We start from the raw sequence: 25,933 nt of genomic DNA on the forward strand, positions 1-25,933 counted from the left end.
TATATTTACTGAAAAAAAAATCCATGTATAAGTAGACCTATGTAGTTCAAACTCATGTCATTAAGGGTGAACTGCAATTAGACAATTTAATAAATTAATCTTGATTGAAGCCTATTTTGTAGGAGGCATTATGATAGATTCCATAAAGGATTAGTTGATGTATGGCCTCTGTCTAGAAAATTGCTTATCATTTCATAGAATGGACTAGATGAGTAAAAAGTGTCCACTGTAGGATATCAAGCACAAAATAACATCAATATATTTTTTCTGAATATTATGTAGAAGTATTTAGTTATATCCTTAGAATTTGGTTTCAACATGGCATGCAACATGAGAAGTGGAAAGTCCGAAGAAGAAGCAGCTCCACCTATCTTTCTGATTCAGGGACACTTTAGGAAGGGGGTAGGATCTGAGCCAGAAATTGACTAGCGGATTGTATTCTGAATAGCACTAGTGAGGAAATAAGAGCAGATCAGGGAGAGGGAACCAGTCAGGCATGGAGTGGAAAAGTGTAGGCATTTTTATGGTTGGATGGATTACAAGGTGTATGTAGGGGAGTTGTTGAAAGCAGGGCCAGGAAGGTAGGTTGAGGGACATGGTGAAGATTTCATTGACAATTAAAGGCAATAAAGAGTCAGCAAGTGTTTTTGAACAACAACAAAATAGGAGGGTTATCAGCCTCTGCATTATTTCCCTAGTTCCACAAGGCTGGATCTACTTAACTTCCTTCCTCAAAACACAATCCTGCCCAAGTTCTCACACTAGACTAAGTAAAAAGTATGAAATATTTCAACAGACTCAGCATCTTCACCCCAAAATCCGGGGGAGCTTAGTTCTGGCTACCCCTCCATGGCCTCTGGAGTTACCTATCATTCTCATTTTTATTTCTGATACATCAGATTGAAAACCTGGCTGTTACTCTTGGAAACTCTTGTGCTGTCTATGCCTGAATCCTGGCTGAGCTTGACATTCCCTTGAAATACTATGGACATTGTGATTTTCCCAGTAACTGTGGTGTCCTGTCTTGCTTTGGTGACCAACCTTATGCTAGTTCTTATTTTTCTTCCTCCCCCCCCCCCCCATCTTATTGGGTAAATAATCATCTTTGGGTCAGATTCCTAAAATGTACAAATGATAAGAAATATTAATTTGGCAGCAGTGTACGGATGATTTGATATAAACAATTGGGAAAACAATACAGAAATCGAGGCCAATAAGGGCCTGAACTGCAGCAGCATCCAGGGGAAGGAAAAGATAGAAAATAGCTAGTAATGAGAGTGGCACATAGAAAGCACTTACTATTGCTGAATTAATAAAAAGACATAAGAGATTTGTGGATGGAGGGTGATTTAGGACTTGGTAACCAGGTGCAGAGGGTGGTAGGGAGAAATCACAAGTGACTTGAAGTTCCACATGTGGGTGACTAAGAGGAGTGATGTGAGCAATCAGGTCACATCTCCATTCAATCAGCAATACCTAGCTCAGAAAAAATACGTTTGAGAGCTGTGTAATGCGGCTATGAGTGAACTTCTCTCTGCTCAAATAAAGTAAGAAACTAGAGAGTTTGAAATGGGATATGCTGAGTTTAAAGATAAAATCATTTATAAAGTACCTGAAGGAATGTGGGTCCATATGTTTAGGAAGATAGGAGGCGTAGATGTTGATTTGGGAATCTTAGATCTTGGTATGATAGTTAAAGCCATTGTGATTCAAGAAAAAATAGAGAAGGAAAATAAAGAGCTTGAAGACAAAGTCTTTAAAAAAATCACACACATATGTATGTATGTATGTATGTATGTATGTATGTATGTATGTGATAGAAAGAGCTAGAGTAGTTAGGATCAATATCAGTGGCAAGGATGGTGAGGTGAGAACAGGAGGACAGGGATCTAAGTAAAAGCAGCATGTTTGCTAAGCACATGAAGTTTCATTGTGAATTCCTTTTATGTCCCCTCCCTCCTCCACCAGAATAATACGCTTTAGTTCTTCTTACATAGAAATGGTGTAGCCATCATGGCTGGCTTCCCAAGTCCCTGAATATTCTGTCATTATGTTAGATGACACAAAATTTCCATTTTAATAGGCCCAAAGTGGCTGAACGTTTGACAATTTGACATTTTTTATGGTTCAGCCTCATGTCAGTGGGTTTTCAATGGAGATATGCACTTCAGAATCTCAAGGCAAGTGAATATTCTTGGTTCTCAAGCCCCAGCTGGTTCTTCTATCTTGACAACTGGGCTGTACTACCTGTGAATTCTAAGAATTTCATTCCCTTTAGAAGTGAAAGTACTACCTTAGTGTTAGTGGGTTTCTATCTATTTATATTCACTGCTGCCTTTAAGCCATGATACCCAGGTTGAGCCATCAGGTGGTCAGGATCTTTGTGGTGTGAGAATGGTGAGGTTTGTACAGGGTAAGTCTAATGGGGATCCAGCATATTTGAGAACTAAATAAGCATCACTCCAGCTAGGCCATCTCTAGGCAAGTGGTTGTTTGGAAGTAAAGGAAAATCCTCTTCAGAAATAATAGAAAGGATACCATCTTGACACTTGGTGCACATGATGGTTGTATAATCTGCTGTGTTGAGCTAGTTTCCAGACAGCTTCTGGATGGTCAAATAGTGTATGTCAGGAAGATGCAATGCTCCCTACGGGTCACGTTGTCATGTCTGTGAAATAGGCATTGACAAAGGATGCCTATTTTCCTAGGCATACCCCTGCCACTCTTCCTTTCTCTCTGGTAAGGCGAGGAAGAATTTCTTTCTAGGTTGACAGAAAAGGTCCTTTCCTCTATGCTTTTGTCTAAGGTATGTAGTAAGTACCCGGATCCTTTCTCTTTTGCCTTCTCCATAATGCCTGGCTATTCTCCAGGTTCTTTTGCAACACATCTTGTTGAGCCTTTGTAACAAAAATTAACCAAAAAATAGACTTTCTTCTCTTTGAAGGCAAGGAATGCTTAATTTCAAACTTACACTTATGCAACACAGGAAGGAAATTAAAGTTTCATTTCTGTATTAAAACAGCCTTGCACATTCATAACAAGTAACAATTGGTTGTCCTAAAATGGCTAATAGCAGTGAGCTGTGTTTCTACTTTATCAGGCTGGTTCTCTTATACACAAAAGAGATGCGTAGCTGCAAAAGTTTTCTATAAAGGTTTACTAAACTGAGTAAGGGACACATGGCAAATGAAATCTTCCTTGAGGTAAACTGTGTTTATCATGTAAAGTTTGGAAAGATTCTGATCAGCTTATTGAAGGGCTTTGTCATTCTGCTTGCTTCTTTTGTCTGGCCACTAGATGATGTCTTCTGGAACAAATGGAAATTTTCAAAATTACAGTACTTAAAAAAATTGCTAGGTATTTTACAGCAAAAAAATAACAAAACACAAGGCCATTGTGTAAGCACTGATTCTCCGAGGAAATGACTGGGCTTGGGGCTTTGGGCTTTAAGGACTGAGAGGGAAATTGATTTCATCAAGTGCCCTAAATTTAAACACGTGTACCATGATGCATTTCCTTCGAGGAGAGAAAATGTGGCATTTTATTTCTAGCCAATTATCTGAAAGAGAAGATAGGGTGTTTCTATGAAGGGAGATGATGCCTGCTCTGTGCATGAAGAAGAATGAAGATTTGAGCAGTTTAGCTACTCTGCTGATTGTCTTGGGGCAAATGAGAGTAGATGGCTGAAGTCTTGTTAGAAGGAAAGGTGGTCCCCATCTATAGCTGGTCTCCCTCTGATGCTTGCTAGATGCTCGAAAACACACACACATGTGCCTATGGGACATATGTGGGGTTCTATTAGCCATGCACAAGGTTTTACTGTCTTTTGTAGGAAGTCAGATATTCAGTGTCCATTATTTTTCACCAAAAAAAAAAAATAGTAATAATTCTAATCCACACAGCATCCTGAGCATAATTGGCTGACTTCAGAATTGCTAGTCACTGGGATGTGACACTAGTGTGGCATTGCATTTGTCCCTCCACCTGGCTGTGACTGTGAGTCAGTGTGATCCCACCCTAGGCCTTTCCAAGTATTTTCGGTGCAACTGAAAGTCTTTTTTCTCAATGTTTCTGTTTTTTGTATCCGTGCGTGTTTGTTTGTGGGGAAGAGAGAGGGAGAGGGAAAGGGAGAGGGAGAGGGAGAGAGAGAGGGAGAGGGAGAGAGAGAGAGAGAGAGAGAGAGAGAGAGAGAGAGAATCTTATGCAGCCTCCATGCTCGGCATAGAGCCCGACACAAGGCTCCTTCCCATAAGCCTGGCATCAAGACCTGAGCGGAAATCAAGGATCAGACGCTCAACCAACTGAGCCACCCATGCGCCCTGGTTTCTTTTTGAGCCTTAAGTACTTCATCTTCTAGGAGGAAGAGAGGGCAAGAAGAAGTAGGAGATATTGAGGGTTTGGTCGGGGAAGATAGAAGTGAGGTAGAGATTTTACCACATCTGGAACTCAAAATTCTCTACCACGCCTAGTATAGTTACTGAAACACTGACCAAGTTTTGTAGTTGAAACAAGCTACAGAAATCCAATACATTACATTAAGGTCATGAAGGGGACAGGTTTGGGAAATAGATTTTTTTGGAAAGAGGAAGAATTGTGCTCAATCAACTCTCCAACTCTCAAGCAAAGCATTATTTCTTTTAAAGGAAGGAAGTGCCTTTTTCTCCCTAACATTTTCATATCCTCATAGATGGCTGAATTCCTAATATCCTACTATTATAATTGAGTTTACAAATGGACCTTTCCAAAGATCAACTAAGCAATTCTTTCGAAGCTGAAGAAATTAGCAAATTGTAGAATCTTTTTCTGTAAAAGGTAGCATCTGCCAAGTTAAATGAAGCTCCATGATGGGGGGATGACCCCATATGAAGGGAGATATATTAGATCCATTCAGCTTATACCAGGCCATCAAGCAACAGCAATCTGACAACATCTCAGATGACGCTCTACTTTGGCAGATGTCCCTCTAGAACCTCTAGTTGTGCCTTTACCTCTATATGGAGTTCAGTAACTATTTTAAGACCTAAATGTTCATCTTAAAATCAATCAGGTGTCTTATGATGTCCATATACTCCTAAGAATTTCCAGATTCTCTCTTCAAGTTTTCTCTTTTGAAAAGAATGTGGTGTTTGTGGCAGAGGGCACATATATGTGTGTATGTACGTGTTGAGATTTGAGATGAAAGATATAGTAACTGGCAAGGGAGTTCCTTTCTCTCTCTCAAGGGTGTTGATCGTGACTGGTGTTTCATCCCTAAATAATGTGGCTCATGAGGAGCAAGGTTTTGAAAACAGAACAAAAAAGTTCTAGAAGGTGCTATAGAAACTTTCTAGTCCATATAAAGAAAACTAAAGAAACCAATGTAGGAGTTTGTTTCTGAGCAAACCAAAGAAACCAACGTAGGAGTCTCGCCTAGTGTCTTCCCTCCACATCAGAGTCACTATTAGAACAGCAGTCTGTTTTCTCCCAAGACAGTGATTTAAAAAACAAAAAGGGAACAAAACAAAAAAACACAATGGTAGTCTAGAAAAAGGTAAAGAAAATGAAGACTGGATCCAGCACCGTGAATGAAACGATCTCAGGCAAAACACCTCGCCTCTCCGAGTTTGTATCTCCGTCTGTAACAAACTCATAACGAAAATCTTAGTGATCTCTTGGCACTCTCGTGATGATCAAATGGTATGATGTGAGGTGGAAGCTTTGGAAGAATTTGAAGTGCTCTCTGGATACTAGAATCCCTTGCCACATTTAAACCTTTTTATAGTTTGTGTTTTGGGAGTAGGGTCGCCACTGTGTTTGAGCTTTGGAAACAGAATCCTTGACAACGTGCCTAAGAAGTACCAGTGTTGAATATCTGTCCCAATTAATATTCCCGTGTGTGTGTGTGTGTGTGTGTGTGTGTGTGTGTGTGTCGCATGTGCAGGGATGAAAGTGTCAATCTAGCCTTGCTGTAATCTAAAGCTGGGCATTTAGAGTGGAAAGTGTCATTGAAAAATTTACTTAAACTGTAGGGTAAGAGAAATACAGGTCTCCATTCTTTCCTGGCTAGGTTGGCTGAGTGTTCTCTGGACCTGTGGGTTTCCTTGAAGCTGTGTCTCTTAATGGCCATCGCCGCAGCACAAGCCAGCTGTGAGAACAGATACCAACTCGTTCCAGATGTGGAATGCTACACAGAAGCACCAGAGGGCAAGTTTTAAGAGCTGAGGAAAGGGATGCAGTAAAGCAGATTTTGAAATCTTTAATCTATTCAGTTTCATCTCAGGCATTCCAAAATGCAGGGTTCTCTACTTGCATATAGAGTCAAAGTCCTGGAATAGATTCTAATTCCCAACTCTAAGTCCATACAGAGATGCCCAATGTAAGCAAATGCGCAACCAGAGTTCGTAATGACTAAAAGAGCAACGAAAAAAAAGGAGAAGAGAAGGACATTTTTTTTCCCCAAGCAAGCAGCCTTTAGACGTTTTGCAGCAACTATCTCACATGAAAATCTTGGGATATATGGTGTTTGTTTACATTGAAACCAGCAGCGGAGCATTCCATCTGTGAAACGCGTTGGTGAGAAATTATCAACAGGGCAGGAATGCAAAGCCAGCGGAACTCTTTTGTGGCAATCAGATACGATAGGAAGCGTTTCCAGCCCTCACTTCTTTCGGAAAGTCTCGAATTCGGAAAATTCTTTATTCGGGGGAGATGAGAAACAGACAAGAGTCACGAACACAGGAGAGGGGCAACGAACAGGAGTAGAAACAAATAGAGTCGGGAAAACAGTAACGGCGATGTTTTTCCTCCTAAATTTAAACTCTGCTGTCCGGATATGAACGGAAAACCGAAAAGGCGGCACGCAGAGAGCAGGCGTTCCTCCCACCGTCCTGATCTATTCGCTGTACGAAAGCATCAGCTACATGCCATAAGATCTAATTACCAAGAATTGCCTCTCCTGCCCCACAGCAATCATTTTGATGACAGGCTTCTCTGCACTGTAAAACAAAATGGGGAGCCTGTGCTGTATAAACTGCCTCAGCGCTTCCCTTCCTTCCTGTGCTATCAGCCTCCCCATCTCATTTATTTTCCACACATTAATGGTAGCAGTCACCTTGAGCCGGTGATGCAGAGTAATTTTCGCAGAAACCTTGATCAGAAACCATAAATCAGCCTGATGTGCTTTTATGGTCTAATAACATTCCGGTTGCTCCTACAGGCCTGTATGTAAAACTGCATTGCAGAGAGTCCTTTGGATTTTTTTTTCCCTGCCCTTTTAGTACAGCGCCTGCGCTTGCGCTCTCAAGCTTTCCTCACGTCCCCGCCCCTTCCCTTCTCACTCTCTACCTCTCTAGGTATTGTATTTATAGACGCACACATACGCGTCTGCGCTTAAGTCACACGGATGCAGTTCATTTGTAACAAAACCACATTTAAATGGCATTATATATGCACAGAGTCATGGTGGCAACGGAAGCAAATTCTTCCAGAAGGATAAAACGATGCATTCATTAGAGTCTCCGTAGCATGTCTCGACAAATGAACTGTCTCCGACCAAAAAATAGAATGGCTTCACTGTTTTAGGAGCCATGGGTCTGTTAAACGATTCGTTTATATTTCCTTATTAGGACAAGTGGATGCCACACCCGTTGACTCTTGCCCCATTCCTAGGAGCTACAGTGGGGTTTGGCTGACTTGAAGCAGAGTTGTATCTGACACTTTGTACTCATGGTCTGCAATGCCTCTGACTGCCTGATGGCCTCAGGCTCCCACTGCTTTCTAGGAGGTTGAGACGCTAAGGAGTGAAAAGGGATTGGTGGAGTGACAGGAAGCAGATCAATGGGCTTGAGGTAAGGGAATGGGGAGGCCTAAGTAAATGTGGCAGGGCAGGAGTAAAAGCAGCCTTGAGCTGGCAACACAGAGGGCTGTGCTGAGAGATGGGGTGCGGGGTCTGTCACCAGGGGCTGACAGCGATCCTGGGGCTGGCAGTGAAGATGAGCTTCTACTTGGATTGATGTGAGATTGGGAATAGACCTAGCCCATGCATCTGAGTTAAGGGTACTGGCCATCCACACCTCAGCCTGCCAAATAATCTGACTGGTTCTATGTACTTCAGCTCAGGGACCAACAGCAGCAGCAAAAGCAAACCGGCTCAGACCCAATCCCCCCCGGGGGCCTGCCAGCTAGACATCCCCCTGGGTGTGCACCTGTGTGGAGCACGCGGCAATTCCTGGCTCAGCGTGAAGAGCCTCTCATAGCCCTGTTTTTGTCAGTATGGAAATATCTGCAACAGAAGCCAGTGTCATTCCTGTACCGATACTTGGTGAGTTAGTGCAAGAAATTAACAAAAAACCATTTAACTCAATCTGGGAGAATGTTTGGCTTTGCTTTGGAAGTGAGGAAAGCTGGCAACGATCTCTGATTTTTCACTGCTAATGCACTGAGTGATAATTACTCCCCAGTAGACCTGCACGAATTCCAACATTCTTAACTGGTGCTTCATGAATATACACCAAAGGGGAAAAAGTACCCTGGGGCATTAATCAAATTGGCCAAGATACTATCTTTGCTTGGTTAAAAGATCCATCTCCAATGATTTATACATACATATATCTGTTTTTATATGTCTACTAACGTTGCTCATTCACGCCTCCATGTGCACATGGGGCGTATGTGGGGGTCACTGCGGAACACGGATCTCACCTTCATTTGTACTGCCCTTGTTTTCAACTGTAAATCATGATGTCTAATTCCCTCACTTCACACGTAATGGTGTGCAGGTGAGGCAGTAGCCATAGAATTTGTTAAAATTCATTTCCTGTGGACTTAAAAAGGTTTTTTTTTTCTTTTTTCTTTTTTCCCTACCACCAATATCTCAGGGAGCTGCAACCAGTCCCGCACCCTGAATCTTCAGCAAAAGCTCGGTGTTGAATGTTCAGAAATTGACAGACAATTTCTCCTTTCGCGGTAGCCTGAGCTTTTCAGGACTGCAGTAGCAAAGGCTAAATGTGAAAAGGAAATGGGGGTGAGCAAAAGCCCTTTCACTCCACAGTGTCCACTGCCCTTCGATTCACAGACTCGCATTTGTTGTCTGTTTAGGAGCTATTTCTAAACCCTCCTAGCTGGAGGCAATGTACACCAGACCAGTGGGGTGGGAGCAATAAAGGAGAAATGCAGTAAAGAACAAATTCTTTTCAGATTAGCTGATTGGCAGTTGTGAATAATGCAGCTTTAGCACTAAAGCAAAGAAAGAGCAGCTTCAACCTTGGCACTCATTATTTTGCTGTAAGCCTTTTTTTTTTTTGCTGGGAACATTTTTCTCTTTCAAGTCTTAAACTATGTTAACTCCTTACGATCCAGCCATTTGTCCAAAAAGGCGAACTCGAAAGACCTTTTGCTGTGGATGTGCAAGGATCGCGAGAAACAGTCTCGTGCTCAAACCCTCTTCTCACGTGCACTGAAATCAGAATGGGAAGAGCTTACCCTGTGGGTCAGTAGCATTTCTTCTGCATCAGATCTGGCAGGCATTTTGAAACACGATATTAAAGAAATGAGGCACATAGGTAGCTTATTTGTAGGGCTACATAAAGAACTCAAACCATTATAAGTGGGAAGAGACCATATGAAATGGTTATTGAGTGATCCTAAAAGCAATCTGTGTTATTGGCAGTCATGAGGATACAGTCAACCAGAGTGATCTTCTTTAAGTCTTCTGACCTAGATCTGAAATTATAGGCTGCATTTATTTCAAATTGCTATAAAATAAATATAGCATAAATGAGCCTTTTTTTTCACAGTTATTCCTATTAACAACAATACATTGTGTTCAATCATAATATTTCTTGACAGACAAGGGATTGGATTTTTAAATTATTTGTCTCTCCACGCATTTCCAATGGCTGTCTTATTAAAATATTTCTTTGGGTATTTTTAACTAAATTATTTATTTTTAGCCCTTCGAGCCAATGACTACATTATAATCTTTAAATACTGCTGCTGTTTTTCTGATCACAAAGCCAATAAATGTTTTAATAAAATACTAAATGGTTAAGTATATAATTCATCCAAAAGAAAATTTGATCTGTCAGACCCAATGATTGTTAAAAATAAGTGATTACCTAGTTTCAATGCTATTAGTGGCTAGCAGCATTTGGGGAAGGAATTGAGATCTCCTTAGTGACAAAACATTCCCCACTGTTCTTTTTCCTTTTGTGTCCTAAACTGTGAACCTTATGAGCAGAAATCCTACCTCAGTTATCTTCACAATCACCTCAACCTTATTTAGAGCCTCATATTTGGCAGTCAATATACATATTTTGAATGAACGCATACATAAATAAGAGTACGTGTAATTAATCGCGGAGATAATATACTATGTATTCTTAAAGTATGCCCGTTCCTATGTATTCTTAAAGGATGCCTATTCTCTTACTTATACGGTAGCCCATCTCTAGATATCTTTACACCAAAAGCAATTTGGGGAAAAAACATTGATCTTTCCCCAAACCATTTTCATACACTTTGATCAGGCTCCCACCTGCTATGGTTGCTAGGAGTTAAAAAGCTCTGTTTCTGTGGACTAATGTGCAAATATCAGAAAAAGCTATGTACTTGTTATTTTTAGTTCTCAGCTAAAGTCTCGAGTATCTTACAAGGCTCAATTGTCTGTCAATGAATAATTATCGAGCATTTAGTCTACAACCTAATTTCCCCATTAATGAGGAATGCAGGAGACATGAGACGATGGACTCAAACTCTTTCCTTGTAAAGAGACCCAGATGGTCTCTTCAACCAGTCCTGCTGGTGTTGAGAAATCTAGGTGGAAGTATTTGTTTCTTGAGGTTGAGTTGTGGCTCAGCCTCCGAGACTCTAACTTTAATAGAGTCCTGTTAATCTTCCAACCCAAGCTTCTGGCCGAACTAACAGTTCAAAGCACTGAGTCTTTCCCCCACATCCCTTTCTCAGCTTCCGTGGTGCTAATTGTTCTTTTCCACATGGAATATTATGCTCCTATCTTTTCTTGACGACTTTCTACCATCCTTGTAGGCCCATTTTAAATAATCTCTAAGAAAGCCATTCCTGCCCCCTCAGCCAAATGTGCTCCTTCCCTTTCTTCGTGCTCTAAAAAAAAATTCTCGTTACACACTTACAGCTCGTGTGCGTGGGCCTGTGGTACAGTCATGGGAGGTGCTTATTCTTTATAATTGTCAATGTTGTCTTTTACATATTTGTCTATAATTACACAGGCAGGGAAGTGAAGAGTGGATCATGACATTTTTGTTCCTATTGATGGACGTGTTCTAACTCTGTGTTACAGATACTCCCCAAAGCTAAACTTTTGCCTTTAGTATGGTTACTTCACATTGATTTTATTTTTCCTGTTGGACCTTTCTGAAGACAGATACTTTATTTGGCTCATCTTAGTTTCTTCTGGAGCATATAGCACAGAGCCTTGTACATGGCCAAGGTGCTAAAAGGTCTGAGTTTAAATAAATTGTATATAGTCTATGTAGAGGATTAAAGTGAAGCAAAGTATATATCAGTTCTTCATTTATAAATTACTTGCCAAGCACCCACAGTGGTGATTAGATGGTTAAGGTTCAGAAATACACAGAATATAGCCTCTTCCTTCCAGTAACTGCCTATCGATAGAAGAAGGCAAGCTGATAATTCCAGGCAATGACAATTCAGTGTAAATATTAAGATACGGGGAATAAACATGGTCTTTTATGGAAACTGTTAGAGCCACATCTATGGAGAGGGTTTTTAACTTATTCGCCCCTTCTTTCCAAACCTTCTAAAGATGCCTTGGGCTCGGGAGAAACAGCAGTGGAAAGAAATCACAAAACAGTAGGAGAGAATAAGGGAAACAATAACAGAAGGACGAGAGAGCTAAAGTGACCCTGGAGAGACTCGCACACATCAAGGGGGTACGTGGTCGAGTGAGCCCCAAGCACTGAAAGGTGAACCCCTAAGCCACATTCTGTGGAAGGTGTCCCAGAAGGAGACTCTGAACTCAGCAAGGACAGGTGAGCAGAGAAGCTCCCGCACCACGATTTTTGCATCCCTGATGTCAATATTTCATCAGTTGCCAGTCACCAATAACAACTCAGAGTTGCATCATCTATGCACCATGAAGAGTTGACATGCAATTAAAAAGCTCTGTTACTTCCCAGTGCTTTCAGATTCCATCTAGAAAAAAATTTCTCTTCATTTCTTTGATGGGCATCATCTTTTATGCGTGGTGTTTTGTTTAGCTTCATTTCCATAGCAGCCACAGCAAATTTAGCCCCTTGCCCCAATGCCTTGTTCACAGAGTCTCTTAATAAATACTTGTTGAAAAAAAAAATAAATCCATGTGAAAATGAGACATGCCAGCCTATTAAAAAGGGTGATCAATACATTTTTCCATCTCGGACAGTTCAGGTTGCAGGATAAAGGAATTAGGTGTTCTTTCTAATTTATCTAGCAGTCATTATTATCCCAGGCAAGTGGGCATGTGGCCATTTCTCAGGATGAATCAGGCCACATTTTAATAGTTAGTTCCAGCAGTTCAAAGTGGAATGGATTTATTTCAAGAGGCTCAAGAAAACCTCATTTTGAAGGTTCTAATAAAAAGTAAGGATGATAAAGAACACTGTTTTTCATGATAAGGAAAATTTTGCCTTTCAAGAGAGACATCATAATTTCTTCTAATTATAAGAAAAATGTTGCTGCCTTGAGTGTTCTTATTCATGTGTACAGCCAAAGGGATTTTCTGCATAAAAGAATAATTAGGTTCTATCCCTTCATACCGGAAAAAAAAATCAGCTATCTTTCTTTTCTTTTATACATTTTTTCCCCTCATATTCTCTGACCTCTACTCTGCTGAATCTTTTATATGTCATGGAAGGAAGATTTAGAAGGGCTTTGATTTCTCCAATTCCTTTGGCGGCTGGCAGTGTTTGCTGTGCTGAATTTGGAAGTGCCTAATTTGGGAGTTCTGTTCATGTCGGGCTGTAAACTGATCAGATTTCATTTTATGTGTGAAGATCATTTTCAGTCTGTGGATTTAAACATTTTATTTGCCTGAAATACACAGTACATAATGCACTATGGGCTTTTACTTAGGAAAGCTCTTAAACAACTTAGTTTTAGAGACAAAAGATATTCTGGGAAGGCTCACCCTTTAACCATTTGAGGAGTGAAAAGAGAGGCCCGAGTTACCCAGCAGTTAGGAGTTGGTGACTACAGCCGCATCTGGAGTGCCTGCATTATAAAGAAAGGTGTGTGAGGAAGATAGCTGAGCACAATTAGAACTTTCCATTGACCTGATTTGTGTGGTCCATAATTCTCAATTGTGTAGGATAACTGCCATGAGAGGAGAGATGTGCAGCTGTAATGAAATTAATTCAAACTCAAATGTCAGCAAAGTAGAAAGAAGGACTGCTCAAATTCATAGTGAATGATAATATTGTTCAAACCTTCCCAGAGATTAGAATGTGTTAGCCTTCAAAATAGAATATGATCATTGGCTTTAAAATAGAAAGATCAATGATAACTACGGACAGGCAAAGAAGTCTTGGGGATTAGATTTTTCTAAGGAAGTTTAGTGGCTTTTTGAAATAATACTGACAATTGCCACCATTTATTGAGTGCTAACTCTGGAACAGACCTGGTTTGGGGGGATTTAAGAACATTATCTTCACTCCATAGAGCAGCCCTGGGAAGTGGATAAACTGAGAAGTAATCCGACTGACCAGGATGGCATAGTCAGCAAGTGGTGGTCAGACCTCATTCCTGAGTGGTTTTACATCAGTATGCTAGCCAACTTGCTGCCTACCAAAAGTCAAGTTTGGCCCCTTTTCTTATACAGAGTTTTATTACATGAGCTAGAGGCTAACATATAGATGGGAAGAAACAGGATTATTTGGGGTTAATGGCTCTTTGAAATAACAACTGCCTGAGATCAGTGGATTGGGTCACTGCCTCTAGCTTAACCATGAAGACAATCTGCGTTCTTGCTTAGAGAGGGATGGCTTCCCATTAATTGTTGAGGAGGGGAGACCCTTCCTGTCAGAGCCGCCCTTTAACATCTGCTGTTCTTTCCTTTTTTTTTTTCACAGTTTTTTTTTTCTTATTAAGCTGTTATCTTTAGAGGTTCAGGGGCTATTTCTATCCTATCAGAAGAGGAAAATGAAATCACTTTGCAGACAAAAAGCGCAACACCCGCTTAGGCAGGAAGATGAATGGTCTTGATAGACCTGTGTGCTGTGCTCAGAGTGACGTCGTACTTGGCAGTTGAGAGCAGGGACTTCGGAGTCAGTCCAGCGTAAGCTGCCATTTACTACATTCACGATTTGGGGTAGGCTATTTAATCTCCTTGTGTCTCAGTTTTCTTACCTGTAAAATGGGGATGATGATAAAAATAGTACCTAACTCATAAGCCTGTTGGAAGGATTAAATGAGTTCAGTATTCAATATTATTCAGATATATTCATGAATATATCTGATATAGGATATATATTATATAAAATGCCACATCATCTATATATATGTGTATGTATATGAGAAAAAAATATATATGTAGGATCTTGGACCCAAGGATATATATCTCCAAAAAAAAAATATATATATATATATATATCTCCAAGATATATGTATATATATCCAAGATATATCTATATAGATAGATATAGATAGATAGATCTATCTATGTATATCTATCTATATAGATAGATAGATAGATAGATACATCCAAGATATATATATATCTCCAAGATATCTATATATATATCCAAGATATATATATCTCCAAGATATATAGATATAGATATATATCTCGGAGATATATATGTATAGATATATATATCTCCGAGATTTATTATATAGATATATATCTGATATATATATATCCAAAATACATATACACATATATACACATATATATGTGTACATATATACATATACACATATATACATATATGTATATATATGTGTGTGTGTATATATATATATATATATATATATATATATATATATATCTTGGACCCAAGGAATCTTGAATCCTGAGCCTAGGGCAGGTGAGAGTCATGCCTTAGAACTGCCAGCTTTATCCAATGTTACAAAGGCTCCTGTCCTACTATCCACACCTGTCATAGTGGCTGGTTAAGTGCATGCCCTCTGGTCCCAGATGGTCTAGATTTGAATCCTGGTTCTTCTACTTATTCTCTGTATGACATTAAGAAAATCATTTAACTTTCCTCTGCCTTAGTTTCTTTATTTATAAAATAGAGATGTGCCAATAATCTTTGCCATCGACTATTATCACTGAATTTATGTGTTTAAAGCACTTGAACCTAACACACAAAAAATGACACAGAAGTGTTATTCAACGATTTCAGATTAGGGTAGTTTTAGGAGGCCTTGCCTGTCTATGCTAAGACCTCTAGAAAAATCATGACAGCAACATGATAGATTAAGCAATGTTCCATGGCTAATGTTTGAAAGACTGTAAAAGGAGGAGGGAGACTTAATGCTGATAGAGTTAAAATGGAAAGCTTGTTCATATGATTGCTTTATGGGTACGAATTGTCATTTTCTGTGAAGGTCTTGTATCTCCTTCCTGTCACCAGAATTTAAAATACCAAACAGTTGACTTGAATCAATATATTTTCATGGAATGTTTTTGGATTTTTATCAAGTATACTTAGGAGGAACTTCAGATTCTCTACAACTAACCAAAGAGGTGGTTCTGAGTTAGAAGATGAGGGAGAGAAGAGACGATAGTGTATCTAAGAGAAATGTACACATCCTGTCCTTGGAGTTGCCTACTAAACACTGTCCTCTGGGTTTGGCTACCTACCAACTCCAGATGTGTAGAACTACACATGCTCCCATCTCATGCTCTTCTCTTTATCTGCCTGCTAGTATTGCCTTTTTTTTTTTTAATCCTCTAGCCTAACACCATCCTTTTCTTGTACAGATCAGAAAATTAGAATATTTTACATTTTTCTTCCCCTTTACCTGCCACATCCAATCAGTGATTAAGTTCTCCTCTAATGAACCTTGGCTCTGCACAGCCTCTCCTTTCCCACTGTCATTAGTTTACATTAGGGCCTCATTACTTCTCACCTGGGTCATTGCAATAATCCTCTCTCCCCCATTCTTCTTCTTGCCCCTCAGGGTTGCCCTACTGGACAAGATACCCGAGGTAAAATTTAATGCCATCGTGTGGAACCCCATATTTAATATATTTCAATGGCAAGACTTCCCTATTTGGCTCTTCCATATGTGGTAGGGACCTAATTTCCAATCTCGAGACCTACTCTTGCTTCTTCCTCCATGCCTCCCAACTATGACTATTCTCTATTCCTAAAGAAACGCACACAAGTGTGTTAAAATCCTGGCAATTGCTCAAATGTGCCAATGCCTCTGCCATTGTTGTTGCTTCTCCTCCTGCCTGAAATATCTTCAAGGATCTCCACTTCCACTCGTAAATGTCACCTGTCTCACTCTTCCTAATCGTCTTTCAGAACCCAACATGCTGTCACCTTCCCTAATCCCTTCAGCCTTGACTAGGTACATATCTACTAAGGATAACAAGCTCATCAGTGTGATAGTAATTACTTCTTTGGCTCTCTTCATTCTGGGAAACAAACTTCTGAAAGTCAGGCTTTAGACATTTCCTGTTTTCCTGGGGCCAAACACAGTACATTTCGCTAAGTGTTCCATAAATGTTTGGAGACTAATTTAGACCTGTAACAGTAAAAATCTTGTCGAGTCTCTTTGCAGGTGAGAAGTTTTGCAGACAATTCAAAGAATGAAATAAGTTAATGTTTTCTGGTCAAGTTTGGAATGGCTGGTATGTCCACATTTGAATATCCAAACTGAAAGTTGTTAATATCTTGTATGAGAAGAGCAGTGTGCTTGAGACAATATTTTATATTTTTAAAGAACTTTCTAGTTTTCAAAGTGCTGTCACGTGCATTATCTTTGAGGCCCATGACAACTGTGAAGTAAATAACACAGGTATTATTATGCTCATTTTACAAATGAGAAAACTGGAGCTCAAAAAGAGCTGGCATCCCTAAAATCACTCACAGAGAAGTAAGGTAATTTGAAACCCATTTTAGGGCTCTAAAAATATAAACATTTAAGCATTTACTACATGCCGTTATTTCCACTGTATCATACTGCTCCCACATTACTTACAATCAAGCTGAGGAAAAATATGGAAAGAAGTAAAATGTATTAATTTACAGAGAAGTGCCAGGTACCTTACGTGCATGTTCTTATTCAATCCTCAAAATGGTGCTGGCAGGTAGGAATTATTAATCCATTTTATAAATATAGAAAATGAAGTCAGGAAGGTAACTTTCCAAAGGTGACAACGTTAGTAACTGGTAGAGGCAGATTTTAAACTGAGATTTGTCTAACTCCAAAGTTCAAATATACTTCATGCACAAAGGAGGTGCCCTGCCGGCCAAGGAGGCATGACAATTCTGAGTCTAATCTGGAATGTCATTGATATCCAATGAGTCTGGTCCAGTACGTGGAAGGGACTAAACACTAGGAGTTTGGGGAAAGAGCCGGGAAGTATCTTTGGTCCCAGGAGAAAATGACTGGATTAAAGCTGGATTTTAGTCACTAGCTGATGGTAAAGGAACAGTGCCTCATGTATTCTAAAAAGGGCTTGTTAAGTAAGGGCTTACAGACTTTCTGGGCACCAGCAAAACGATCATAGGGTTTAGAGCAGGACTATCTAGTCAGGAGCTGAAATGGGAAGCAGAAACCAGGACAGAAAACAAATCCCACAGCAAGGGCACATCAGAAAGGGGAGTGGAGGAAGACGCAGCTTGTCTTCTGGAGATTGGCTCCTCTTTCTCTTACATCCTTTAAGTTTTCTTCTCTTTACTCTCCAGCCTCATGACCTCACTCATCATCTCTAGGATGATCACCCCCAGAAGTCTATAATTCAGACCTGTCTCCGTCCGGACTTCTGGACTCCTGGAACAGTGCACTGCATGACGGTCAGTTCCACTTGGACGCCTGCAGCCACCCTATTCTGAATATACCTAAGGTTGAACTTAACCATATAGTGTCTTCTGGAAAAGTCTAGTTTTCATATAGCTCCTATTTCAGTAAACTGTAGCATCATTTACCCATCTTCCTAGGCGAAAAACTTGAGAGTGGTATCCTTTATTCCCACATCTCATTAACTTCCCCTGCCTTTACCCAATTGATCCCCAAATCTTAGGACTCTGTCTCCTTAACAGCTCCTGAAATGGCTCATCTTCTCTACTACTCTCCAAGCTCGGGATACCTCTGGACGTCACGATTGCCTCCAGCCTTTTTCATCTCCACAGGGTGCCCCATAGTGAACTCAGACTTCTTTCTAATATGCCCATTGGGTCATATCATCCCCATGCTCACAAACCTTCCATTTATTCCATGTTGCCCAAAGGATGCAATCTGACCTCTTTGGTGTGGAATGTAAGGAACTTCCTGACTTGGCCTCTTCCAGCCTTCCTAACCTCATAGTTTACTTCCCTATTCCACAAAGCTATCCTGACATTCCAGTGCTACATTTTAAAGTCCCTTAAAGTCACCCTCTCTCCCAAGTAGGTCTGTTAAATGTCTAAGTGTCTTCTGTATCCCTTTTGTATCCTCTGTCATATTTACCTCTAACATAGCGCCTGGCATGTTTATTAAGTGTTTAAATTTTTGTCTGCCCAGTGAACTATATGCATAACTGTGTATGGTGAGAGATGGCAACTAGACCTATCATAGTGATCATTTTGTAATGTATATAAATGCCAATTCACTAGGCTGTGTACCCGAAACTGATATTGTATGTCAATTATACTTCAATTAAAAAGAAGAAGAAGAAGAAGAAGAAGAAGAAGAAGAAGAAATGATGTGCTTTTCACAGTTTCCCCAGTACCTCTCAAGGCAGTTGGCACACAAAGGTGATCAACCAACATTAGTTGAGAAAATGAAGTGAATCCCAGGGGCATCACACTAACTCAAAGGTCAGGCCAATGCCAAACTCATTGCCAGTAGGGGGATGATGAGTCTTATTGACAGATATGGCTCTCACTGGCTCAGGACCTGATTTTAAACCACAGGCTGATATCTCTGACTTAACTGTAGACTTTTATTCCTTTGTGCTTATCCCTAAAAAGACACCTTTCCTATTTCTTTAGAATGATTCTCAAATAATGAATTAGTAGGTTCACTTGAAAATAACTGATTCATATTTCTGGTTTATTAGTGCGCCATGTATCCAAAAACTTGCTTTAGTATATATAAAAGCATCATGGAGAAAAATCCCTCCATTGGCACTGGGCAGATTCTGTGTTTCCTTTTTTGCCACATAATCCCTTGGCTGTTCCTTTGATCAGCAGTGCAAATCCTAATTAAGGTTTCATCTGATAATTTGATTTCATGATAAAGATCTATTCTCAGTCAGGAGCTTTGCCTCCTTAAATTCCCGAGGTTAATGAAAATCACTAATCCAATGGATAAACAGGCAATGGGAAAGTCAAATCATAACTTTCATGTTTTCAGAAATATTGTGATTTAAGGGGTTTTGGAGGCTCTTACAAGGAGGAAAGATTGAGATGCAAATTTCACTGAGAGGAAAGAGGAAACTTCCTAAGTGTGAAGGCAAATTATGTAAATGGCATGGCTGTTTTCAAAGTATAGTACTTTATAGTGCCACAAATCACACAGGTGTTGAGGTAGTTCCCCTGCTGATGACAGGAGAGGACGAGAAGGTGAAGTTGAACTTTGTTGAGTAAGAACAGTGCAATGCATTCTGAGAGGAAAAAACAGATTTTTGCTGCACATCTACTTGTCAGGTGGCCTCTGAGTTTCTGGGCAAGCCCCTCAACTCCCAGTCTGATCAATGCCAAGTTCATCGAGAAAAGGTCACATTCTTTCATTAAGAAACCAACAACGATCAAACTTGGGAAGTAAATTGATGGATTTTTCTTTTCAGAATCCTATTAGTTCTGGGAAAATTCCAAAAGACTTTTACAACATTCCCCAAATGGCCAGAACTAATAGCAGAGTTCAACATATTAACATTCAGCAGAATGAATCCATATTTATTTCATGAAATTTAATTATATACCAGAAGAAAAAAAGAACCAACAGGGACATAGAGGAGATAATACCAAGGCACTGAGAAAATAGGAGAAGAACAGTTTCACAGATCGCTGAGAGATAGCAAGAAAGAGAAAACAGAAGCTAAATTTAAATGTGCCTATGACCACTTAGTTTGAATACTGCCATGAAATTTTAGAAATCACCTGCTAAATTTAAGGAAAATCTGTTTTATTCATTTTTACTTCAGTTATTGGGACACTGAAAAACAGATTTGCCCTATCATCTAATTATTAAACTATCTGTGAAGAAGAATACCCATAGAGTACATAGGCACAAACGTACCCTCAAAGTCAGATACAAAGTAAACTGAGTCTATGTGTGCATGCTTTTCCCTGGGAAGGTTACTGTTTGTAATTTATCTAATCCTCTCTTATAAGAATACACACAGAGAACTCGAAATCATTTACCGGAGATTTTTTTTTTTTTTTTTGAGCAGAGGAGCTGGGAAATATGATACAAAATACAATTTCTATTTAGAGTTATAGGAAGATCAGTAATGATGTTAAAGTCGCTGCCTACTGCAAGCCCTCAGGTGAGCTTTTTGAAAGAAGTTCCTGGCTTGAGGATATTTTGAAGCGAATGCAAATCATCAGTCATTGAAAAACCTAATACTAAAGCAGTCTCTTGTCAAAATGTACAGCAAAGTTTCTCACTGCTTTCTTATTTAAAAACAGTTGCCAGAGGGGAGGGGCAAAATGGATGAAGGCGAGTGAGAGGTATAGGCTTCCAGTTATGGGATGGAGTCATGGATAAAAAGTAAGCATAGGGAATATGGTCAATGGTATTGTAATGGCATGGTCTGGGGAGTGCAACATCACCTACAGAATTGTCAAATTACTGTGTTATACCCCTGACATGAATTTAACACTCTAGGTCAACTGTACATCAATAATAAATAAATAAACAAATGAACGAACAAAAAATATATAAATGAAAACAGTGGCTCTTTCCTAGCAAAGTAGAGAAAGATATCAGGAACATGACATGACCCAGTAATGGAAGGGAATTTGTTCTCCTTTGTCACCATTCTACAAGCTTGAATGAAAAAATAGCTTTGACTAGGACTTCAAACCTGAAAATAAGATGTGTGTGTCTGTGTGTGTTTTGTGTTTGCAGGGGAGGAAAGGGTATATACATTTATACCTGTTTGAGTCAAGCACGTAGAGTTCTATCTTTGTGGGGGAAAAAGCCACAACAATTTTCATTCCTGTAACACACCCAGAGGTTTAACTCACTCTTTTTCAAAAAGGTTTTGTTTGTCTTTATCAGATGCAGTCCAGGGTCCATCTAAAACCTAAATGGCTTAAATCGTGTACAGTGGACCCTAAATAGAGTCCATCTAAATGCAAAGTAGTTACAGGAATACAACAATTGGCTTGTATAATAGATTCTTCATTTCAGTCCAAAAGTAAACAACTTCTGTGTAAATAATGGCTCTGTGAGAACCAATCCCTACATCCCCCACTAAAAACAGCTTAAATTTTAGATGCAAGGATATTTTCAGATTAAAGAACTTTTATGAAGCCCAAATTACCAATAAAATGACCTGCATATGGGTATCAAACTAAAATGAAATAATAAACATTCACTGAGATTTTTCTTTGGACGAGGCATGCTGCTAGGAAGGGATAAGATACTGCAGTATAGCATCGGTGGTATCAGTCCTCTAATGATACAGATATCTGTTCTCAGGCAAACATTATTCCCAGTTACTATCATAACCATACAAATAAAAGGGAAAAAGTCTGTATAGCGGGCAGCACGCTCTAAGACAGACTAATAGAAGTACAAATACATATATACAAGGTACATAACTGGCAGGCAATGTGCTTTAATGGTTAAGGGCACAGACTTGAGCCAAACTGCCTGTGCGTGAATCACAGCTCTACAGTTTCGTAGCTATGGGATCTTGGGCAAGTTACTTCACCTTTGAACATCTCAGTTTTCTCTTCTATAAATCAGACATAACAATAATACCTATGACATGAGAGTGATATAATGCATAAATGAATTAATCCATGTGAAGTGCCTGGAAAGTCTAAGTGCCCAACGAGTTTCTGCCAATACTATGGTTACAAAACTCACAAATACCATACACGTATATGCACGTATACTACACACAAAAGCATGTATGAGAATATACCTGTTTTCCAGGAGGTTAAATCTAGCCAGAAAAGAGATGTTGTAAAGATACAGGCATTAACACGGGGAAATCTGAATTTAAAAAATAGTATCCACTGTTAAACACGGGGGACGGAACTGTTGCATCTACTTCTGTACCTTCCCCAGATCCATTAAAATGAGTAAAAGTATTTCTAAAAACTTATTAACCAACAAAGACATAGAACAGAACAAGGAAGAAAGGAACAAAGTCAAAGGAAGAGACAAGCTATCTGTGTAAGTGGGTTGGGCGTCAAGGGTAGGCTGCTCTGAGTTGGACCACTTTGGCATGAAGAATATTTTGAGTTAAAAAGTAATCAAAACCCAGCAGATTCAGGAAACGTTCTTTACCCTCTTACCACCCCTGCCTTAAAAGAATTTAGATAGAGGACGTGTTCCAGGAAGAGAACCACCTCCATGGATAACCACATTATGATCTGAAGTAGGAATGGTAGACGAAGAGGAACCTAGCAAGGCCTATTTGATCAAAGTCTTTTATGTCCCATTGTTTCTAAGTGGCCCAGCAAAAGTTTATCATTTACTTTTTCTTTTGCCTATGAATTACATTTCTTCCCTTTGAAGTCTCAGATCCCTACCCCCTTCTCCTTTGTTCAGAATAACGTATATAACTCATTTTGCCCGTTTTTGGAATTTCCATGTCTGTGTAGATTCCCCATAGGTTTAAAATTAAATTTGATTTTCTTCTGTTCATCTGTCTCATGCCCATTTGATTCTTAGTCTGGCTGGAAGGACCTTGAAGGGGACAGGAGGTTCTTTCTCCCCAATAGTGGAAACCAACAAGAGCAGGCCAGCTTATGCTAAAAAAATCTAGAACTGGTATGAGAAGTAAGGGAGAGGATTCATTTTTCAGAAATACCAAATAAAAGCCATGCTGTCTAGTTAAGAGTAGGTTTATAACCTATTGGAAATATGTACAAACCACTCCTCCCCACCCCCACCCCCCCACCATGGAGTCCCAAACCCTTAGACACTTCACTTCCTGGTTCTTCTTCCCGTCCCTCTCCATTTCTTGGGCTTATTTTCATGGGCTTTGCAATAAGCGTACACCAAAGAATAAAGGGAGGAGGGACTGTAAGTGTGTCACCTCAGGGAATATACATTTTTTCCAATCAGACTACTTTTTGCCTTACATGGGCATAGGCCACCACTGGGTAAGGCTGTAACCTCTGTAGTACTCAGGTACTGAGGAACCAGAGGAGGGACTTGCACGCTAGGAAATAAATTGTCTGCTGTAACTGCTCTGCGTGTGCCTGTCCATCAGACACCAGCTTTTGCAAGAACGTTGATTAAAGCCTCACTTCACTGTGTTCTGAGATTCCACGTCCCTCCTTTGATTGGGTGGGTGGGCTGATTTCTCACAATTGGGAACACCAGGGAAGACAGAACTGGTTAAAACTGGGTAGTAAAAGCATTAGGAGCTCCCCTTCCCCATTCCCTAATTCTTGAAAACAGGTGGCTAGTCCTTCCCTCATCTTGCCCCCAAGATTCACAGAGACACACTGAAAAGGCAAAATGGAGCCAGAGAAGCCATGGACTTAACAGAAGCAAACATAGTGTAGAGCAGGTGAAATGAAAACTGATAGTGTGGCTTGATCAGTCTTTATTTTGAATCAACAACTTCCTTGCTCCCTACACTCAATCTTACCCTCAGCACCCACAATCCTGCTCCTGTGCTTATACCTACAGGCAAGAAGTTGTAGGATTTCTCACGAGAAAATGGAATGCAAGATAATGCTGTTGAGAAGTCCTCCAAGGAAACTGACAGGTTCAGTTGATGGCAAGGGACACAGACAGAGCTTCTATTAGCTTTTCAGTACCTTACTTTATGTATGAGTAGGGGCCAGGTTTCACAAGTCAGTTGAAGAAAACATCTACAACATATGGGACAACCATAATATAAAAACTTGCATCATTTAGAACTAATGCAAGGAGGAGAGAAAACTTTAGAGAAAGTATTAACATTCTCAGAACAATGAGAAAAGATATCTACGGAAAAGAAACTGTGGAAATGAGGTACCAGGAAGACAAAACAAAAAATCAAATGTGAAACAAGGCAATTATGAAGTCGGACTCTGAGGATGAGTAGTAAATATATTCAGCTGGTTCCTCCTCTTGGGATTAAAAAAAGTTCCTGTCTTTTACACAAGGAAAGGCACACCCTTTCCTTCTCCTTAACCCTCATGCACAGAGCCACAAAAGTGAGGATGCAGAAATCTAATTCGTGCCATCTGCCTTAATGTTTCTGGAGAGCCAAAACCACTCTTACATGTGCCTCCAAACGAAGGGCTTGGATACCAAGACAGTGGTGGAAATACATCTTCAGTGGTGAGAACATTTAACGGAACTCCTTTCTTTGCAAAGACAGAAACCCAACTCCTTAAGCAAAGAGAGCAATGCTTTAGGGATTAAGCAAGGGGAGATTGCACGATACTAACCTGGCAGCTCCCATTAGCCCACGTGCATAGCTAGTCCTAGAAATGGGTAGCAGACAATTTTAGGTGGTTATTTCAAATGACAAAACACGAAGGTATAATTTTCTGTTTAAAACAAGACCATGGTCGGGGTGCCAGAGTGGTTCAGTCAGTTAAGCGTCCGACTTGGGTCTGAGACCCGTGTGGGACTCTGTACTGACAGCTGAGAGCCTGGAGCCTGCTTCAGATCCTGTGTCTTCCTCCCTCTCCGCCCTTCCCCTGTTCACACACTCTCTCTCTCTCTCAAAAATAAAGCACTAAAAAAATTTAAAAAGAGAAAAAAATAAATAAAACTGCTATACTTGTTATTGCTTACTTTATACTTGGAGGAAAGTTGATTTTTATCAGTTAAAATAATTTTTTCATATAAACCTACACAAGAAATATTGCAGGGACACCTGGATGGCTCAGTCAGTTGAATGTCTGACTCTTGATTTTGGCTCAGGTCATGATCCCAGGGCTATGGGATAGAGCCCCATGTTGGGCTCTGCACTGAATGTGGAGCCTGCTTGAGATTCTCTCTCTCCTTCTGTCCCTCTCACCTGCTCATGCTTTCGTCCTCTAAAATAAAAAATAAATAATAAATAAAGTATTTAAAAAAAAAAAAAGAAATATTGCCCTGAACAAGACTTTATTCAAGATTCCTGCAATAGGGGAAAGAGATTAGATTTACCTCCACCGTAACTTAAGGTGGGAGGAGCATGTCTGTGCTCTGGTGAGTTACTGAGAAAGTACTAGAGGGTATTAGCAAGGGAGATTGGTCAGTGTGTTTGCCAACTGGCATTTATCAAGATAGTTTCTACCCTCCCACAGAGGCCAGGAGATTGGAGCACTCTTTCCTGGTGATGACATATCAAAGGGATGGCTTCCAGGTCCTGGTGGAAGATATATCTGGATTGTAGAACGGGCAATAGGCTGGGACAAGATTTACATCTCAAAAAAGATCAGAAAAGGAATTCACAACTGAAAGCTTTCTAAAAAAAATTCTCTAAAAAAAAAAAAAAAAAAAAAAGGAGGTCAGGGACCTACATTTGGAAGGAACTTATCTGAAGTTTAGGTAAGCTAATGGGCATATGAAAACTGAGTAACTATTATAAATAAAGTGGAAAGAGCATGGCATTAGAGTAAAAAAGACAAGGCATTCAAATTCT

The sequence above is a fragment of the Lynx rufus genome, unplaced genomic scaffold (genome assembly GCF_022079265.1).
Source record: "Lynx rufus isolate CCGP_SWC_20201006 ecotype Redwood Valley unplaced genomic scaffold, mLynRuf1.p SCAF_13, whole genome shotgun sequence".
Taxonomy (NCBI): Eukaryota; Metazoa; Chordata; class Mammalia; order Carnivora; family Felidae; genus Lynx; species Lynx rufus.